General features: G+C 37.5%; 1 protein-coding gene across 1 annotated transcript in view; it reads right to left on the bottom strand.

Annotated features, from left to right (window-relative positions):
* Positions 1-14,275, bottom strand: part of KCNH8 (potassium voltage-gated channel subfamily H member 8) — a 337,488-nt gene that overhangs the window by 113,262 nt on the left and 209,951 nt on the right. The window lies entirely within an intron of this gene.

The following is a 14,275-nucleotide window of genomic DNA, read 5'->3' on the forward strand; positions in this document are numbered from 1 at the left end:
GAACTTTTTACAGTATACAAGGCCACCATGAGTGCTGGTTAAATGACAAAGCCATAGTCATGTGGATTATCTTAAACTCAGTCCTGCTGCCTACAAATAAACGTCTCTGAGTCTGTCACATTAGTTCTGGGTTAAATTTCATTAAAGCAGTGGAAAATATGACCTTTTCTTTTATTTGTTTTAGAGCTGAGTACAACCAGGCCTTTGGGAATTTCACGACTGGTACATACATGTAAGAGTGATAACGATTGAACTTTTTATGGACTGATGACTCCAACAGAAACCTATTTCTCCATGGAACTTTGTTCTTGCCATGATTCAGTGACTCAGATCAAAGGAGGGAATGTAGGAAGTAAACATCCCAAAGAGAATAGGAATTCAAGGAGTTATAAGCTGAATGCTAAGCTCTGAGGTACACAATTATTAGATGAATTGGAATACTCTTTATAGCTAATTTAAACCACTGAAAATAAGTGGAATAGTGTTGTATGAGGTTAAGAATTTGTTAATATCATGATCATCATGGTGACAATAATAAAAATTATAATAATGAGCACTCTATATTTATACAGCATTTTTACTTTTTACTTCATATTCACATTTGTGGAAGGCCCGATTCTAAGATGACCGCCCCGCTCCATGACACTCACTCTCATGTGATCTCTTCCCCTTGAGTGGGGGTGGAAACTGTGAGCATGGGAAGGTATCAAGCCATGATCATGCTGCATTATATGGCTAAAGGGAGATTACCCTGGGTGGCCCAACCTCATCAAATAAGCCCTGTAAAGCAGAGCTTTCGTCATCTCGTGGTAAAGTATTGGAAGCCAGTGAGACAAGCTTTTCTCTTCTGGAAGAAAGCAACTGCCATATTACAGAAAGGGTCACATGGCAGGGAACAGCGGGCAGCCTCCAGTTGCTGAGAGTGAACCCTGGTTGACATCTAGCAAGAATGGGAACCTCAGCCCTACAACCTTAAGGAAATGAATTCTTTCAACAGCCACATGAGCTTGGAAGAGAATTTGGATCTCCAGAAAGCAACACAGCTTAGCTGACACCTTGATTGCAGCCTTGTGAGGCCCTGAGCAAGAATCCAGTTAAGCTAGACCTGGACTTCTGGCCTCCGGAAACTATGGCATAAATGGGCGCTGTTTAAGCTGCTGAGTTTGTGGTAGTTTGCTATGCAGTAATGAAAATAACTAGTTCATTTATTATGTCATCTGGTACTATTACAGCCTTGTGAGGTGAGACAATATAAGAATTATGACAAGAGATTACTATTAGAGTATTATAGATAACATATATGTTCTTAGCATAAATCCAGTACTGTTGCAGGCCCTTTATAATCATAATCTCATTGACTCTTTACAACAACACTAAGAAGTAGGCACTTTATTATCTCCTTTTATAGATAAGAAAACGGAGGCACAAAAGAAATCAAGTGATTTTCCCGGGGTCACACAGATGATTAAGCTGAAGCACAGGGTTAAAACTCTCAGCCAGGTGGTGAAAGAGCAAGACCCAAATCCAAATTTCCTAAATTCCTATTCAGTGCTTTGGGTTTTGGTGCCTTAACAGAGACCAGCACATCGCAGGTCTGGAAGCAAGTTCAAGGCGACTCTAAGAAAACAATAATTTTTCAAGTCTATTGTGAATGATCTAAGCTATTAAAACGGCATTATTAAAAGTCATATTTTTGTCAAAAAATAAAAACATTAATTTAGTTCCATTGTTAATATTGAGACTATGAAAGGATGAAGCTCGTGGATAAGCCACTCACACAGGATGAAAACAATCCCAAGGTATATGTCACCAGATGGGGTTCAGGGCAGACCTCCCGAGGATGCGCCACTCTGGTAGGCGGATTATTTCAAGCTGAAGACAATAAAGGCTCAGACTCAGGAAGAACATTCGACCTTTCCCCTCTAACAGCCTAAAAGAAATTTAAACTGAAGGCCTGTCCCCAGGACAGGCCATCACCATACATAGCTCTGGGTATCCGGTAGACTGGGAGGATCCTTGCTAAGCCCACTCTTATCAAAGTTCTATTTACCAAACATTTGCTTTTCCATTTCCTTGTGAGTTTCCTCCCTTTTGAAGCCCCAAATCACCACCTGAAACGTCCTCCTTGTCTGGAGCTGAAGATCCTTAAACAGGCAGCCTTGACCAGTTGGCTGAGTTGCTCACTTTCTCCTGAGTTTCTCCCATGTATTCATGCTATTAAACTTTGTTTGATTTTCTCCTGCTAACCTGCCTTTTTAATTATTTGACCAGCCATAAGAACCTTAAGGAAAAGAGGGGAGGGGAATTCTCCCACTTCCCCTACACGCTGCAGGGTAAGATTGCTCTCATGGCAAAGCTGCAATGCATCATCATAGCTTGGTCACCAAGAGGGAGCTGGGAGCTCAGCGGAATGCCATAAGATTGTTACAGTAGTGTGTGAACTTTTCAATCTTTAACATTCTAGACGGATGTATTTCTGCAGAGCAATTTCACAGGTCAGGCCACCAGCAGATAAAATAAAGCAGAGATTTCAACTTCATAGTTTCCAAAAGAAAGCTCAGGTTAGGAATTTAGGTTTCCAACTCATGAGTGAGAAATCCAAAGAGGTTTTTACCAAGCCCTTTAGTGATCTTTGGTTTCCACAACGCAGGCTGAGGTAAGCCTGTAAGTTCATTATAAAACAGAAAGGACAAATTCCTCACATATTTACTAACTCATCGCCAGGTCTACCAAAAATGTCACAGAAAAGTCATTGCCATCATCCACGTGCCTGGGGCACTCCCCTGAATGGAGGAATGAATGAAATGATTGGCCTTTGGTTGATTGATACAGCAAACATTTTTAGGGTTGTGTGGTTAATAGTGTGGTTGACTAAAGAATAAAATAGAAGTGCAGATTTCTGAATAGAAAAGGTATTTTCTTGGATGAGTCATTTCAGAATATCAGTTTAGAAAGCTTTTAAAAAAATAATTTGTTACTCAATTGTGTTAATCAGAAGAAAAGCAGATATGTTAATTTTAGGTTTAAAAAGAAATAATTATAAGACTTTATACACAAACAGTTGTAATAGTAAAAGAATAAAAGCTATTTTTTAAAATCTATGGATATAAATATATTTTTTAAATACTTGAATACTTTTAAGTTTATTTTCAGGTGAAAAACCTAGATGTATATCATATTCGAATGTTTTCAGGACTATGGTACAATCGTTGTGCAAAGACTGTAGGTTTATAGAGTGATTAGTATTATTTTTGGATAGCTGATTTTTAAAACACCTATTTTTGTCACATGCATAAGAATACACATGGTTCTGGTGTATTGTGGTTTACGAAACATATTCTCACGTGTATCAGTTTGTGTGGTTCCATACAGTTCTCTCAGGTCTATATTATCACTGTCATTTTACCAATGACTCAGGAGATTTAAGGAAATTGCTTAAAGTCATGAAGATAGTAAGCAGTAGAGAAGCAGGACAACTTCTGACACTCAATTCCATTTTCTTTCCATTATCTTAAAGATTTACTGCACTTTCAAATCTATTTTAGAGGCAGTAACAATAGGTTGGTGCAGGAAAATGCATTTTCAATTGTAGCCCTTAGATTAAATTCAGCATCAGCAGCACTCAGTTGAAAGAAGATTAAATCAAAATCACAGGACTGAATGCGGGGAAATGAACTGTTATTGATTCTGTAAGTACAAGGAATAAGCTTTTGTCTCGCGACAACTGAGAATTCACTCTGCTTTCTCTCCACTGATGAGCACGTGGTGATTCTGTTCAAGAACCAGGAGAACTGAATGTAAATATTCCCTTAAATGGAAGGGCAGAGATGGTTAGTACACGTTCTTCTTTAAGAGTGAGCGGAGTATAGAATAAGATGAGATTGTGATGAGAAGGAAAAGAGTCTTCTAGATCTGATGTCCCTTGTGGGAGAATCATGGCAGCAAAGCGGAGCTGCATGAACCTCGCTGTAACTGCTCCTCCGCCTGTGGTTGTCTCGCTTTCTGTAAAGTTTTGTGTCTGGTGAATTAAATCAGTGACTCAATCAAATGTTACAGTAAGAATGTGGTCTCTTCCACATAATCCAAAACCCACCTAAAAGGCAGCAGTATGATTTTCATTTTGAGACATCCAGAAGGCATAAGTATAATGTTTTTCAACTTTATGTTGAAAAATACATGAAAATTCATTAACATCCAAATTTTATATTTAATTTTTCTTTTTAATTTCATTTATTAGCAGCATGTACAATTGTCTCTAAGTACACATGCGCACACAGTTCGAATCAGGAGAAATATTCCAAAAGCATAACAAATTAATTGATAAAAATCTACCATTCAGAAACATTGATGCATCCTGTGTTTGTACAGGCATAACCAATCTGTTGTGGCACATGGTGCTGGTATCACGTGGAATGAGTAAACAAGCAGGGCAAAAGAGAATTACCGTACATACTCTATGTGGTTTACAGCATCTCCAAACTTGATCATAATATACTACACCAAAATGAGGCAGAATACAATTGAATTTTCTGATGATTCAGATGGCACTTAATTATTTTGCAAGATAATCAACTTGCCTTCTTGTTGTATTTCAGTTTTACATAAGCAGGATTAAAATAAAGACAAATAATAGGGAGATAACTGTGTACATGTTCTGTTTTCATATCGCTAAGACCTCCAAAAATGAATGTTTTGTTTCTCTTCCACACTACATGGCTATGTATGAGGACTAAAAAGCAGGAAGGTTAAATCCATTTTTTCTAGTTTGATTTCCTTGAGAGCTATGTAATTAGAAAGTACAAAAAGAAAAGGTTAAATTCGATATGGCACAAATTAGTAGATTTCTTGTCTTTATTAGCATGCAAGCCAGATGGGAAATAATTTTAAAATCATATCGGCTTACTCATTAATAACTAAATTAAAATATAATGGTGTGCATGAGAGCATAGGCACACATACAAATAATTAATATCTTCATTTAGCCATTTCTTTAAAAATTAATCAATGTAGTACAGCGTGGGTGGACAGATATTTAACTAAACCAGCTACTGACTAACATACTAAAGACACTCTGTCTTTTTCATGGCTTGTGAGGCACTCCTTTGAACACAGTATGATGTCACAGCAAATTTGAGCCAAAAGGTGTGGAAGAATGAATAACTGAGAGCTGATTAATGAACATGCTTGAATGACTAACAATCCTAAGAATGACTGTAATTGATTGCCAATATTAGTGAATAAGATATTCATACCACTCCACACTTGCTCATCTTGTCAACATTTGTCCCTCTTATTTACCTTAAAATGAGAGATTTATGGCAAAGATAGGGCAGCAGATTAAGTGAAAAATAGTATTGAAGAGCAATTACATTTAAAAGAAAATGTGAGGCTGAAAGAAAGCAACCAGGTGGATCAAGGGGTGGTTGATGCTGGTATCAGTTTCTGTTTTATAGCAATGCGGCCAATGTTAGCATGGTGGACCCTTACAAAGATTTTGAGCCTCAACATCAATATCATGTGGACTCATTCAGAAGGGAAGAGACCTATAAGTCCTCTATCCCAATGTCTCTCAGAATGCAGAACCCCATCCATGTTGTCCTTCATAGGGATGTGGTCAACCAGTCATTGAATGCTTCCAGCAATGGTGAGCCCTCTGCTTTCTGAGAGCGCCATCTTAGTTTGACACATCCACCATCAGGTACGTCTTACTTTCCTCGAATAAATGACTTCCTCCTTGTAACAACCTCTCCTTGGTTCTAGTTTTGTCCTTACAGCAACACAGAATACATTGTCCTCTCCCACCCAAAAGCCCTTTCTATAAATATTCGAGATTAGTCATCAGGTTCTCTCAGTCCCCCAGGAGAATATCTCCATTTCTTCCCACTGTCTCTTACTGATAAGATTTCCTCTTCCCAGTCCTGAGGCTTTTCTCTAGTTTAGTGGTTTTCACAACAGTCTCACGGAAGATAGGATTTGGGCTAACGCCTTTTCCTTTCCTCACTTCCTCTTTTCAGGCTGAATTTTTATTCATTTCGTAGTGAGTCACTCCATCAGTTTTTTATTTTGAAAAGGGATTTTCAAGTCTTTAACACAATAAAGAAAAGAAAACCACTCATGTAGTTGGCTACTGCCCTCTTGGAAGTAAGCTACCAAAGGATAGCAGAATATGCCACCCAAAATATGCCACTTTGGCATATGAATACTTTTGAGCTGAAAGTAATTGAGAAGAAGCAGATTAAAGAAAAGCTCCCTGCCCTCCCCCTGTTTGCCTAAAAGGAGGACATAAATTTTCAAAGGTGTCCCTCTTCCCTTTTCTACCAGGAAGGACAAAATTTAATGCCCAGATATAGCCTGTCCAGAGTGGAGGAGAATAGCAAATATGTACACTCCCACCAGTAGTGTTTTCAGGGTTCTTATGACTCCATAGTCTCACTGACACTTGATATTATCAGACTTTAAAAGTTTTGCCAATCTGGTGGGAGTGTAATGCTTCTAGAAAGTATTTAGAATTGGTTTTAATACTTCTAGTAATGCAGCCTTAGTAAGTTGTTGGGGGATTTTAAAAAAACTCTTGCATTACTATGAGTTGAAGTGAACTTTTGCTAAGGCAAATCCCCAAATGTTGTTTTTCATACAGATTGCTCCCAACTGACTGCTCCTATTCTTTATTGGAAGAGCTAAAGTACACCTCCCCTTTCAGCTTTGTGACATCCTGTAGTACTATAAAAAATATTGCTATTGAGGACCTGTTGTGCTCTTTGCCCTGTGCAAGGTCCCTGGCACTCCAAGATGGACAAAGCATCCAAAAGAAGCATGCCTTTGTCTGGTCACCAGGGGCCCTCATATTTTTATTATCTGATGTCATTCCACCTTTTGGTGAATAAGTAAGCTGGGAATATGCTGGCAGGTCAAAGGAGATAGGGTATGATCCCTGCGGATCTCTATTAAAACCCCTACTTATTGTGCAAAGTAATTGTTTTGTTATATTGACTTTGCACTTTGCTTTAATTTTATTGTACAATTTTACTGTATCTAAAGATTCCCACGTACCATGCACATTGGTATGTGTAAAAACTACCAATTTTGGCTCCTTATAAACTATTCACTTTTTCGGTAATATGTAACTCTAAATTAGATATTGAACTTTGGAGTTATTGGATCATTTTTAATAAAATAATTTAATGATTAAACACAAACCTACTGAAAAGCCATGATTTACGAATATGCTGCTTAATTACAGAAAGTCTTGGCATACTCATTCTGTCTATAATATAGCTATCATGGGGTAAAATTTCCAAATTTAAGTACAATAGAAAATATAAGACCTAGCATATCTGTAATATTCAGTCAGGCAATTTAAAAAATTAATAATTAGTCTATTGATTTCATATGAAGTAAATATTAATTATACAAGTAACAAAACTTAGAATTAATAAAGACTGAGATAACTGAGATAACAAATTTTTTAATGTTATCCCAATTAATGTTACCCCAAATTAATGTTTACCCCAATGTGAAATCCAACATATATTATCCTCCTTAGAGAGAAACGCTTTAGATTAAATAAGATCTGTATAGTTGCAGAAAACTTTACATTTTAATTAGTACTTTTATGCTCATTTTCACATTTGAGGGAAATAATATCCTTAGAGTTGATGATAGTCTTTAGCGCCGTTTACCTAATATTTCTGGCTCTCTACCTCCTGGTATGATCCTATTTCCCCACCACCTGAAGAGACAGAGTGTGTCTCTGTGATTTGCTTTGGCTGAAATTGTGAAGCAGGAGTAGCCTGAAACACCTCTGGGTGAAAGTTTTGAGAGCTAGCTTGCAATTCCTCACATTTTCTTCCCCCTGCCTTGATGACCATGGAAGCTTGTGGCAAGATGCAGCCTCCGTCCGCCTGGGCTCCTGAGCGACTAAAATGGGCAGAGCTCACTGCCAACCCACAATGAACACAAAGCACGAGTGAGACATAAACCTTTGTGTTACATCCCACCGAAACTTTGAGGTTGCTTGTTACCACAGCAAACCCTAGCCCATCCTGACTGATAGGTATTCCTAGAAGGTTATAAGCAGAGTGGCTAATAGTACACAAAGCGGAGTCAGAATCCCTGGGTTGTGAGCCACTGAGCAGGTATTAGTTGTCAAGGTTGTTATTACTACTCCTAGTATTACTACCACTCTACAGTCTTCAAAACTGAGAAACAGGGATGATGAATGACTTAGCTAAGGTTGAATAACATGTTAAGACTATTATTTTTAGTGTTACTTTATAGACCTGAGACACATAATATAGTGTTACTAAAATAACAAGAATATAATAACAATGCAAATAATAATAGGTAACATTCATTAAATTCTTACTATGTGACAGGGATTGTTTTAAGTGCTTTCCGTGTATTAGCTATTGTGATCCTCACCTGGTCGCTATGAAGTAGATATTACATCCATTTAGGGATAAGATACAGACTCAGAATTAGCTAGCCTAAGGATGCCCAAGTGGAAAGTGGTACAGATGCAATTTATACTTTAGAGTCTGCCTGTATGCTACCACCAACACAGTGTTTATTATAATTCATCCCCTCCTTCCGGCATATGAAGGGGATTCTTCTGGTGATATCTATAAATTGCTTTTTAAAATTTAGGTCATTTTTAGACTCATAAAAATAATATTTAGCATTTTGACTGTAGGTTGCAATATACAAAATTGTTTAAAATATTTCAAAAAGTGTTTTATTTTAAGAATTGCATATATACTATAAAATGCACTGATCTTAAGTGGACAGTTTGATGAATTTTCCCAAAGCTGACCACCTTTGTCACACTATGGATGGAGATATAACTAGCCCCAGAACACCAGAAGCCTTCTTTGTGCTCCTGTGCAGTCATTTACCTCCGAAAGGTCACTGATGCTCCAATTATCATAGATTAATTTTGCTTAATTAGTTAGGAACTTTATTTTGAATCATATAGTATGTACTCTTGTCTATGCATTCTTCTACTAGACAACGCATATGTGATTTTCATCAATTTGGTACTGTAGTACCATGTTCACTGTTTTTCATTGCTGTACAGTATTTCATTGGATAACTATACAGAAATTCACTTCTTAATTTCATTGTTGATGAAAATTTGGTTTGTTTCCAGTTTGGGCTATTACAGTTAATGCTCTTAGAAAGATATATATATATATTTACACATATATGTATATACGTAAGTGTGTGTATATATATTCTCATATATACATATGCACACATACACATAATACGTATAACTGTCCTTGTACAGGTGTATCTGTTGATTTTATGTCAAATTGCTGGGTCATAAAGTAAGTATATATTTTACTTTAGTAGATGCTGGCAAAGAATTTAACAGAGATACTGTACTAATTTACATTTCTACATGCAGTGTATTAAATTTCAGGTTGCTCCATATCTTCCCCAAACCTTGGTAATTTGTCTTTTTAAAAAATTTTATTTTAACCATTCTAGTGGTGGTGAAGTTATTTTCATTTTCTTAATGATAATGAGCACATACTAATTGCACATTTCAATATCCTCTTTTATGAAGTGTTGATTTTGTCTAATGAAATATGTTTCCCCTTCTTTTCTTTTACTGATTTGTAGGAATTGGTATTATATATTCTGATTATGAGTTGTGTTCTGTTTAAGTAATTTACGTCTATGCCAAAGTTATTAAGATATTCTACTATGATGTCTTTTACGAGTTTTATTTTTTATTTATTTTTTAATTTTTTTTTTGAGGAAGAGTAACCCTGAGCTAACTGCTGCCAATCCTTCTCTTTTTCTGCTGAGGAAGAATGGCCCTGAGCTAACATCCGTGCCCATCTTCCTCTACTTTATATGTGGATGCCTACCACAGCATGGCATGTTTGCACCCGGGATCCGAACTGGTGAACCCCGGGCCACTAAAGTGGAACGTGTGCACTTAACTGCTGCACCACCAGGCTGGCCCCTCGAGTTTTATTTTTTAACTTTCATTTTGTCTACAATCCATCTGCAATTGATTTTGTGTATGGTGAGATGCAGTAGTCAAGATTTATATTTTCCCAGGTGGATATCCAATTGATCTAGCACCATTTTAGAAAACATTATCATTTCCTTAAAGCATTTCAGTGGCACTATTGTCATAAACCAAGTGATCATATATGTGCAGATCTGCTTCTGATCTCTATACTTTTTTCCAATGGCCTATCTGTCAGATACCAGCTTTTCCAACACAGTCAGAAACAGATGTGTCCAACCTATATTTAGAGAGTCCAACCTGACTCTCAACGGCATTTAAACTATGACTAATATATTCAACTTTTAAAGCAAAAGTTGATTAGTCACAAATATTAAGTGTCATATTAAAAAAAATCTAGGGACCAGACCAGTGGTGCAGCGGTTAAGTTTGCACACTCTGCTTGGCAGTCTAGGGTTCACAGATTCGAATCCAGGCATGGACCTACACATTGCTTATCAAGCCATGCTGTGGCAGGCATCCTACATATAAAATAGAGGAAGATGGGCATAGATGTTAACTCAGGGCCAATCTTCCTCAGCAAAAAGAGGACGATTGGCAGTGGATATTAGCTCAGGACTAATCTTCCTCAAAAAAAAAAATCTAAATGGAATAAAATATTCAGTATTTGAAATAATGGAACCATGCTTGTTAAGAGAAAAACAGATTCTCAATTAAGCATATTATGATTTCATTGCTTTTCTCATGAACGTACCAGTAGAAATTGCCCACATATTTGTGTTTTGCCAGAATTGCATTTCTACTTGTGATTTCAATAATTTAGTCTATTTTTTAGTCATTGTAAGTAGTAAACTCACAAAAAGATCAATAATATCAAGCCACATCCATATAATTTCAGTTATGTATGAATAGGCCAAACAATAATGCCAAAGTTGGGGCACAGGGTAGTCCCTTGCTCTAGTTGTGTTATAATCGAGGTCACTGAAGTCAAATGGAAAGTTGGGAAGTAAAACAGTGTCTATGTTGTATTAATTCTCCCTCAGGGTTGTTTGACAAAGTAGTCCAATGACAAGTCAAGTCAACATCACCAGGCATTTAAGAGCCAAGAATTCACAGTAGTAACCGGATCATCAAAGCCAAGAAGGGAAATCACAAGGCAAGCAGAATTAAAAATCCAAATAACCAGGCTGGCCCCATGGCCTAGTGGTTAAGCTGGTCCACTTCGCTTCAGCAGCCTGGGTTCATGGGTTCAGATCCTGGACCCATGCCACTCATCAGCCATGCTGTAGCTATGGCCCACATACGAAATAGAAGAAGATTGGCACAGATGTTAGCTCAGGGCTAATCTTCTTCAAGCAAAAAAAGAGGAAGATTGGCAACAGATGTTAGCTCAGGGCAAATCTTCCTTACCAAAAAAAAAAAAAAAAAAAAAAAATCCAAATAGCCACATGTGGAACTCAAGACAGAGCAGAACTAGAGAAGGCCAGGAGGAATTCCAGAGCCAGTTAATGCCAAGTTGCACCTGGGTTATAGTCAGAGAGTGGAAGATGTGCTCCAGGAGGTTAGATCTATCTTTTGAAAAAGTATGGTGTCAAAGGGGTTACCAATTAGAGCTAGAGCCTGAAAAGAGATGAAGTTGCCAGTTATTTTTATTTGTTCATATTTCACATTGAAAGTTTTTTAAGTTCTTACAAAGTTTATCCTTTACTCACTGTATAGCATTTCTGGAAGGAAGGGTAGAAACTGCTCTGGTATCTGTTTATATAAATATAGCGTCTAGAGTTTCTCAGTGACATTCCAGAGAGAGCAAAACATAACTCTCAAAACCTACCTACCCTGCGTTTTGATACTTATTATTCATCAGGCAGTGGTTGTTGATGTAAAGATGAATAAATAAAATTTGACAAAAATACATCTATTTGTTAAAAACCATCCACTCATGTACTCAAGGAACGTCTTGTCTTCAAATTAACATTTTATTACACTGCAATAGATTGACTGCTGTTTTTCTAGAAATATGGATAAAATCACATGATCTTTATCAGGACTAGAGTCAGAAGGTGTTACAAAATTCAGGATACTCAGGACTGAACACTGCCACAAACTGTAAAGCCAAGGTTTTATTCCAAGAAATCGTTTTCGGAGGCATCACTCAAACAACTGAGTAACGCAAATGTGGTATTTGGCCATCACTAGGATGTAAGTTGACTTGGGATGGTTTTGATGAATTCTATTACCCAAGCTAATGCTATTTGCTTTTTTAGCATTTGAATGTCCATCAGTACTAATGCTATTCTGAAGATGTATTTAAATACAGGCAGGAACGTCTTTGCTATTCAAGAGATTCACACATAACTGCCTCTCAACTTGCTTCAAGACTGTTATTGGCCACACATTCTGTATATTTCAATTGTTATCAGACTTTTCACGTGTAAGGTCAGTTCAGATTTTCAATCTGTTACAAAAATGCATCTCTTGGTGATAAGGATTCATTTGTATTATCTTAATAATTATGTTCAAGACCTGGGCTGAGCTGATCAAATATCACCCTCCATAGCTGTTCACTACTCTTCCTCTTACTTTTTCTTTTATGTGGTACCTTTAATGAGTATGTGAATTACTTGCCTTTGTTTATCTATAGGCCTCACTGCTTGGGAAGAACTGGCTTGGTGTCTTGTAATACACAAGCCTTGAAATACATCCAAAGCATGGAACCACAAAGCTCTTATTAAATGACTGTGGGGAAATAGAATTTTTATTTATTTTGCAGATAGCAGATTTGCATAGGTTCTGAAGTTAGTGAGTAAAGAGTAATTCACATAGAGTCCAAATTACACCCAAAAGAACCTGAGTCACCCATAAACTGTGTGATCCCAGAATAGCATATTTCAAGTCCACTTGGTCACCTTTTCCTTCACCATTAAAAGAGATTGTGGCATCTTCAGTTAAATAGTAGATAAAGCAGTTGACTTGCATCCAGTGGTCATGTTGTAGGTTCCTCAAAATACTAAAATCACATTCAAATCAATAACCAAGGAACTAAGACCAACTCAGGGCATCACAGACTGTGATCCCCTATCTCACACATTACCCCATATTCTCTCAAAGTTAAATGATGGCGGAAATTGCCTCTAATATTTAAAATAGTACCTTGCTTTTCTTCTCTCTTTTTCCCTCAATCTAAAAGCCATGGAATGCAACTCTAGGATATAATTGCAAAATATAATGGCAAAAGATAACTGTCTACCAAAACTCGTATTCCCCTTTTTCCAGAGTAATAGAACTGTAGCTAAATGACACTTCCCAGTCCCCTTGGCAACTAGCGTGATCACGTGGCTGGGCTTTTGCAAGTGGAGTGTTGAGTGCAAATTTTATGCTTTGTCCATAGAATTGTGCACATTAGAGGGCCAGCCCCATGGCCAAGTGGTTAAGTTCATGACCTCTGCTTCAGCGGCCCAGTGTTTTGCCAGTTTGGATCCTAGACGCAGACATGACACTGCTTATCAAGCCAGGTTGATGTGGCATCCCAAATAGCACAAACAGAAGGACCTACAACTAGAATATACAACTATGTACTGGGGGGTCTTGGGAAGAAGAATAAAAAAAGTTGTGCACGCTAGTTTTTTTGTACTCTGCTTTTCTATTTCTGCTGTCTGGCATGAAGAAGAACAGAGTGACCTTAGAAGCCATCTGCTAAAGATATTAGAGCCTCTATCAGTCTCAGTCCTTAAATGACTATGTCAGAGAACCACTTCCCCCAACTTCTCCCTACTAGCTGCCAATGCACTCCCCAGAACATTAGGTGAGAGGGAAACACATTTCTATATCCCATAAGCCACTGAATTATTGTTGCAGCTCTTATTACAATATCTTATTAAACTTAAAACACACAGCAAAGTCCGTAGCTCTGTCCTTGGTAATTTAACAGTTCCCAGCCCCATGAAATAGTGCTTTCATGGCTGGTCTTGACAGTCCAATCAAAATGTGACCTTTTATCATTATGGGCAAGAGACTAACCCAGTTCTCTAGCCTCTACTAAGGATGGCAGTACTTCTGAGTAGTGGTTTTTCTTTTGCAATCCCTAGTCAAAAATTGGTCAGCATCATTTCAACCTAAACCATTCATGTAGCTGCTCCTGAGCTTCCACCTTCTGCTATTGCTTGCTAAAACCGAGGCATTAATATGATCCATTGAGGTCATCCCTGTATTTACTTGCCAGATTTAGCAAATTAAATACAGGACAGTCAGTTAACTTTGAATTTTCGGATAAAGTATTGTACACCCATGGAA

Source organism: Equus quagga, chromosome 1 (assembly GCF_021613505.1).
Source record: "Equus quagga isolate Etosha38 chromosome 1, UCLA_HA_Equagga_1.0, whole genome shotgun sequence".
NCBI lineage: Eukaryota > Metazoa > Chordata > Mammalia > Perissodactyla > Equidae > Equus > Equus quagga.